The following is an 8,043-nucleotide window of genomic DNA, read 5'->3' on the forward strand; positions in this document are numbered from 1 at the left end:
AAGTGTTTTGAAATGGTGTTTGCTTAATAGAGTACAGGCTGAATGTAAGCCAGAAAGTTGTACAGTCCAGTCAATGAGAAACAGCACATGCTGAAGCCGTCTGCATTCCCAGGCCATGTGTCCAAGTTAAAAAGAAGGTAAATGCTTTTTGCTCTATCTTGACAAATCGGAGGCCTCTTGAGGGCTTTGGCAATCTCCATTGCAGCCCACAGGCAAAATTTTGATCGTGTTGAAGACAATGCAATTCATAGAAAGTGTTGGATATATCATACTAGAAGAAAGAATACACTTACAAAGCATAGAGAGGAGAAAAAGAAAGTTGGATAAGAGCAAAGCTAAGAAGAAATATTTTTTTCTCCTTGCTCTGCAAAGGGTCCAGATTATCTTTGTGCTTAGGCCTGTAAAATCATCATCAACAGGTACAGATCACAAAGAGAGTGCAGACTGAAGTGGAAATACAGCTACCTTTCCAAGCGGTAGCAGAGTGCAGTCTCAGTTTGGATGCTACAGCCTGGGGGTTTATTTCAAAGTTGTTTCGAATTCTAAGTGATGGACTCGCTTGTTAATGAGCAGTAGCAGTAGAAGCTTAAAACACCGTGACACATTGTTTATGAGTTAGAAAGACCAGATACATATCAAATCACAATCATTTTATCTTCATGATACGGAGCAAAATGCGCATAAACAGGACGTTTTTGTTACTTACTCATTTTGTAATTTACCCTCTATTAACCGCTGCTTAAATATCCTCGTAGGCTGTGCTAAGCAAATTAAATCTTCTGGAAAGTAGGCAATTGTTGCCTTATAGCTCAAGGCAAAAAAGAAATAATCGTATAAGATGTTATTTGAGTCTCTGTATTTCTGTGCTTTGCCATTCTCTTTCCCTTTTCCTCCCCGGTAATATGCCAACCTTCTGTAGCTGGAAATGTGTGTGACTTTTGTCTCAAAAGCATCAGATGAACCAAGGTGTACAGAAGAAAGCACATCCTATTTAATAAGAGTGGGTGCATCACAAAAATATCCCTTAATGCAGCTGAGTCATTGGGAAGTTGCATGTGTCTAATCTATGCAGCGCTAACTTTAGTCCCATTTATGAACTGTTCTCTGTTGTCTGGTTTTTAAGATGTTACATTTGAAGGTTGACGTTTAAATTGTTAAGCTTTTTTCTTGAAGACTGCGTGACTTGGGGAGAAACCGAAATGTTCACAGATCTTTGCTCCCCTCAGCAACAAGCTGTCTGACTGCTGCACAGGTTCCCTTCTGGCTTGCAGAGAGGATGCGGGCCAGTTGTTATCAATGTGTTGGTGGAAATGCTCGCTTCTGGAGCTCTGTTTGATCAAACACCTCCCTGTGTTTTTTGAATGTGAAGATTCACAGCATCTGTATGTGGGAGACAGTGGTATTGCTTAGCACTGAAATATCACCATCTCTGGGATAAAAATCAAATTGACAAGAGAAGGTATTATTAGAATATAAAAGGTATATTTGGTTTCCTATCATTTGAACAGTTATTTCTTTATGAGAGGACATTGTATATCCTATGACAGCTCAGTTTCTTGGAGCTTCTGGTGAGCAATACAGTCTCCCTGCTCTGGTATCATGTCTCTGATGGTAGCCCATGGCAGAGTGAGATCCTGTGAAGAACCTTATCAAAAGCTTTTTGGAAACCTAAATATAATATACCAACTAGATCACTGGTATCCTTGTGCTCATTGGCTTCTTCAAGGCACCGAATGTATTTGTGAGGTAATTATTTCCTCTACAGAAGCCATCCTGAGTGTACACATCCATTGTGTGTTTGTCAAGGAAGAAACAGAGACGACCCATGCTTCTGTGCACTGTGGAATAGCTTTTACTTTTTCAGATCTGTCAGGTCATACATAAGCTGAGAGTTGCTCGTCTGTCCCCAGTTTTATTCATAATCCTTCACTACCGCTTGTGGTGTGGTTTTTAGAAGACAGGAGCCACTGCTCAGGGCCTGCATGTGCTGTGTGCAGGTAACCAGCCTGCCCCCAGCCAAGGAAGCACAGCTATGGAGTAGCCAAGGGGTTTGGTCATCCACACGGGAGAGCTAACTGCCCTCCAGTGCGTTCACTCCCCTGTCTAGCTACTGCCTTGTGCCTCAGTTATTCTCAAATTGTGTGACCTACTGCCTGGCACTCACGCATAGGGCAACAACATAGGTTGAGACACAGCTGTGCTTAATATGAAGACTTGTTTGCCTGTAGGTCGTGCGTACTTGCACATATTTCTGCATACCTGAGGTACACAAATGGCTACAAGCAAATCAGCTGTGTGCATACACATGCTTGGCTAATGAGAGATCCCTAATTTGATTCAGAGAATTTGTGAGCTTTGAAAATGTGTTGGGTTGTATTCTTAGGTAGTAAGCTTTGTTGCAGATGCCAGGATTGCTGCTTGAAAACCGTATAAAAGTAAAAGTGATTCTAGCAACAACTACTCCTAATTGCCCTTGCCTTGGAGACTGCATGAGACCAAGTCTGAGCTCTGTTCAGAGGTATTTATTTTTGACAGATAGCCATTTTGCAGCCTGATTTCATGGTTTCATTAGGCACAACATGTATGAAGAGAAAATGCACAAACAAATGTACTTGAATATATCAATGTGCAGCATGGTAAGAGTATTAGAAATTTGCTTAGGGCACACCTGAGGCTCCCTGGTGCAGTTCTACAAGTCCACGCTATTTAACAAGGCAATTTACTATTAATCCATCATTGCAATGTATTAAACTGATGCCACTATAAGGATCTCAAAAGGTCTTGCTTTCAACAGTCTAATGAAATGAACGCGTAAGGTGTGTATTTTTGAAGAATGAGAATGTGGTACAAATAAATGCATTTCTGACAGGTGTGTTCTTTATGCTGTGTGCTCTGTGCTAGACCACTACGTAAATATCCCTGTTGTTTTAATTCAGACATGACATTATCACATTCTGTTATCAGCTGCTGGGTGAAAAGATATTTTTGCTAAGGTGCTGACATAGTGTAGTTTTATTGCTACTTGCACCATTCAGACTGCAGCGTCACATAATGGAGGTGACACTTTCTTTTATAGAAGTGTTTTTAAGCTAATAGTTTCACTATTAATAAGCAGGTAAATGAGTTTTTATTAATATAAATGGAAAAATATGTCATGATGCTCTTTTAGCCATGTTCTAAGCTGTATAGCGTCAGTAGAAGTTTGCTGCCAATATGTAAGTTTACATTACAGTTACATTTTTATTTCTTTGGTTATTAATGATAATATCAGACAGAAATAACTACCCTTGGAAGTGATTGGAATGAGGAAAGGAATTACCTTTGATTTTGATGCTGTCATAGTATTGTCTAGGTTAAAACCTACTAGGAGGATAAAAAAGCACTGCTTTTGCAGTTGAGGCTGTTAGAAGAAATGTGTTTTTCAGCAAAAACACGGGAGATAACAGGGGTATACAAATGTCCCCAGTCAACAGCTTTCCAGTTGACATGTACACTTAACTCTTTCCCGTATGTTTAATGGTACTGCTTTCTTGTCCTGCTCCCAGCAGCTTTCCCCCTCTTTGTGCTGTTTTACCTCCAGTGTGGAGGGCTTCCTACCGGTGAAGGTTCTGTTCTCTGACTCTCAAGTTCAATCTACTGAAAGGGAAATAAAGCATGTCATTATATCACCAACATTTTCTTTGTCCATGTTCTCATATTAGACTGGTGAAAAGGTTGTTTTTTTTTTTTTTTTAAATGGAAGGAAATATAGATAGCCCCCTTGTCATTCCCATCATTCCCAACTGCAGAACTGTAGAAGTATTTGGGCAGAGAAAAATGAATATAGGGTTGGTAACTTCAAAGTCTTAAAAGCTAACTGGGGAAAGTTTTGGCACAATTGGGGTTTACTATTAGCCCCTGATTACAACAGCCAGCAAGCTCCAGTGTTTTGCCACTTTTCTGGAATTGGGAGCAATAGTATAAGCATACACACATTATCCTGCATATTCTATGAGATCTGAATTCCCCATTAAACTGACCTTTCTTTTTGTTTCAAACTAGACTAGTACCCATGACTTACAGCAAGAAATCCTGTAATCTTCTGGCATTTGCCAGATTCAGGTTTGACTGATGGTGTGTTTAAGAACTTCTGCTCTCTCTCACACTTGCACATAATCTGTTTGGGTGATGGGCCAACATTTTGGGGTTCCAGTACATGACTAGGGTGATCAAAACATCTGCTCAAAGAGGATGCTGTTATTCCCTTCATGTCCTTGTTAATACTGGCAATCTCAGAAACACAAGCTGCAAGTTTACTAATACTCCAGGGCATTTTCTTTCTTGTTTTCCAAGCATTAACTCTGAACAGCTCCCAGTGGTAGCTGTTTAGGGAAATGACTGTCCCAGTAACTTAAATGCAATAATTTCTAAGCTTAACTATTACACATTTCAGATATTCTCTCAGCGGGATAAGGAAAGAGGAACAAGGCTTATTATTAATCTTCAGAAAATGATCCTTTGGGCAGACTTACGTAAATGAAGGAGCTCATGAAAGGGCCTGGCACTTCACTTTAGGCTGTTGTGATCCATAGTCAAGGAGATGTTCTTGTAATGGTTGCAAGGTTTTTTTACCTGTGTGAAGAAGATGAGACAGAAAGGAGCTGATGAAACATGAATATTCAGGGCCACATCAGCCAACTGACCTACAAGTAAGGTTGGTGTCTGTAGCAGTTTCCAAGATCAGGACACCACAAAATAGTTTAGATCATCTGCTTTCCAAGGCTGCCAAATCCTGGCTCACTATGTAGTCAGTGGGAAGTAGGCTGAACACTGAAGTTGGTAGATAGCTCGTTTATGTGTATTGAATATGATCTCTAATTCTCTCTGATGATTGCAGTAGCAGGCAGGCTAAATCAACCATGCTGCCATGGGCTGAGACATAGCAGTAGGTACGTAAATCTAAGATGCCTTAGAGAATGCACCACAGTGGCCTGTAGCAGTCCTACATCAAATTTAATGGTTGACTTTTGTTCAGTTGAGATGCTTTTGTAATATCTAAATCCAAAATATCAAATGTTTTCAACTTGATTACAAGTTTGTGTCAAGATAACTACAGTACAGCCTCCATCCACAAATGTCACTTACAACACCTCCCTGTTTTTAATAAATATTAAGGGTGACATAAGATTGCCATTTCACTAGTGGTCTAACTGAAGACAATATTCTCTGCTAGGTGCTATGCAAATGTGTATTTCAGATGTAGTTTGGAAGTGTTGGCTGGCCCAGTTTATGGCAAGGAAGATACTAACATATTCTCTTCCCCGGAAAATATTGTAGAAACTATTGGGTAACAGCTGTTGTGTAGATTTTACTTGAGAGAATGTGAAGTAGCAAGTTGCTTTATCATTTTCTTTCTTAAGTGAAAATAAAATTGCCCATTGTTTTTTGAATTATTTTAATCTTAAGGTTGATGGGCAGATCACAGTCTTATTTTTCTCAAGATTAATGGTTTTCCTTACCTGTCTTTCTCCCCGCCCTGTTTTTCTTTTCCTTCCTCCTTCAGAGCCAAATGACTAAAACATAGCAGATGCTGACAAACGAAAAGAACCCTTTATGCATTGTATTTATCATGAAAGTGCTAAAATTTTAGCTTTTTAGCTCACTTAATCATTTTGACAAGATGACAATGCGGTGTATCATCACCAGACAGATGACACTATGACAGATGACAATACTAATCCTGGAGCAGGTTCTCAAGGGAGATTTTTTTTTTTTTTTTTGAAAATTGACATATATTGTATCAAAGTGAACATAATACATTTAGGAAAACAGCAATTTGCTACTTTGTGCAGTTCAGTATATCTCTGGGTCTTTATCACTGTTGAGTCAGAGTTTCTGCTCATCTCGGCTGCCTCAGACTTTGGGCTCTGGTAAAGCTGGCAGGTCCTTCATGTCAGGCCCCACTTCTGAAGCTGTTGAGATGCTGACAGATAGGAAGTACACAGATGTTTGCTTAATGGTTATTTCCCCAGGGGCTCCTGTCAGAGCTGTTGGCAGGGAAATAGGGGAATTACCTTGGAAATTGCTAACTCACTTTCACTGAATGATAGACTGGTGCATTACAAAACAAATTTGACCAGTTTGTGAATGTATGAACTGCCTCCAGAAAGAGAGGAAACTATTCCTAGCATCGATGTTGTCACCCATCTGTTGCTCTGTCAAATCTGTTTCATTGCTGTTGGCAGGGACTAGTGTCTGATGCTTCAATTGAAGGGGGAAGCGTTCTCTAAAACATACGTGACCTGTTGAGTGGTTCTGGACAGAAAAAAATAAAGAGTCAGGAAGCAATTCCTAAGAGATGGGGGATGGGGGAACACCAGTTTAATCTTTGTTTAAAGTGCATTTTCAGAAAACATGGTGATCAGCATGGCATAGGATTTGGGCAGAGAAATTCTAATTATCCCTTCATGCGATGACTGACTGTCCTGCAATATGAGGTCTGATTACTCTTTTCTTCATGATGCAAATACTGGTGGTCAGAAGATGAGGCTACAGGCCGGGGGAACTGAGGTGGCCGTACCCCTGTGGCTGCAATCAGGTGTTAGAGGCGTCAGCTTGCAATATATTACGCTGCTCATTTTGCTCCATGGATTACTTGCTGTGCTCACATATTGAGATGCTTTTAAGTCATGTGCAGACTTTGATCTTTCATATTTTTTTCCTGGCATTAGCATTTTTTCTGTGACCTGTGTAAGAAACATACAGCCCAAGCTGAGAATGTCTAGGCTTTGCTGATGCCTGCCATATGTTGACTTATCCTGAGATATATTTTTCGTAATTTCTCTGATATATTCAACATCACAATCCCCATATGGTTACTGCTTCTTTGTGTATTCCAGTGGGAGTTTATCTTTTGCTTTTCAAAGGTTTGCCACAGAGACTATCCTTAGTGGAACGTCGTTGTGTGCCTCGTTCATCTAATTATCCTCCCTAGTTAGAGATGCATCAGGGGCTCTGTGTTAAATTGGGGAAGGCTTTTAAAGTTGAATATCTGAATACTGAAAGCTGTAGAAACACCAAAGAGTGAACAGAAGGCATCATATATTGAACAGGAGTGTTCAAAGATGGGAGCTATCGCAAGCAGGCAGATTTGACTTCCTAATACCTGCAGCTGACTATGCCTTGATTTCCATGGCAAAACTTGGAGAATCACAGTAGGGAGACCTCCACTCCCCCTGAAGTGACCAGAAATATATTCTTCCATTACAGCAAATTTACAACATGCTACATGCTCAAGGATCTTTGCTGAGCTATTAGAGTAATGTAGTACTGCATCATAGTTCCACCCATGCAACATCAAAATATGAGAGTTTCTTAATGATACTGGCAAGTCAAATCTGGGTGCTTAGAAGATTTTTAATAAAAGGGAAAAAAAAAACCAAAACAAAACATAATGCTCATAATAAAGCACTTGTCCTGCTGTCTCACTTGTCTTTTCCTGAAGACCATGCCTTTTCACAGCATCATACTGGGGGAATGTCCATGTTAGTGATGTAGTGATTCCAGTGGGAGAGAACAAGTACCTTGGCCTGCTTAAGGCTCATCTTGCAGAGGGCAACAGGAGCCAGTAAAGCCAGCAAGTCACGCTGACAACAAATCCTAAAACAAAGTCCAAAGACGTGCAAACTAGGTGGGGCTTTTCAGGATAGGAGCAACACACTGCTCCTATGCAATGGTTTCCAGTGCTGAAGAAGAACCAGTTCAGACCACAGCTGAAGAAAAAAAAAAAAAAAAAAAAAAACAAACCAAAGTAGATGCTGCTTTTTCCCAGTTCCTAGTAGACGTGTCGCAGCACAGCATAGTATGGTTATCATTCAGACATCTATTAGATTTTTCTATTCTTGGCCATAGTAATAAAGGAGTTTCATATAATGTCTTATTACAATGGCATCAGATGTTGGAAAGCAACACTGTGAAAGATGTCACCATGATTTTGAGAGGTACAGTGTATGCGTATCATCAAAAAAGATGAATTAATGGTAACAAACATTAGTGTGAGAAATT

This window comes from Platalea leucorodia (genome assembly GCF_965183815.1).
Source record: "Platalea leucorodia genome assembly, chromosome: 3".
Classification (NCBI taxonomy): domain Eukaryota; kingdom Metazoa; phylum Chordata; class Aves; order Pelecaniformes; family Threskiornithidae; genus Platalea; species Platalea leucorodia.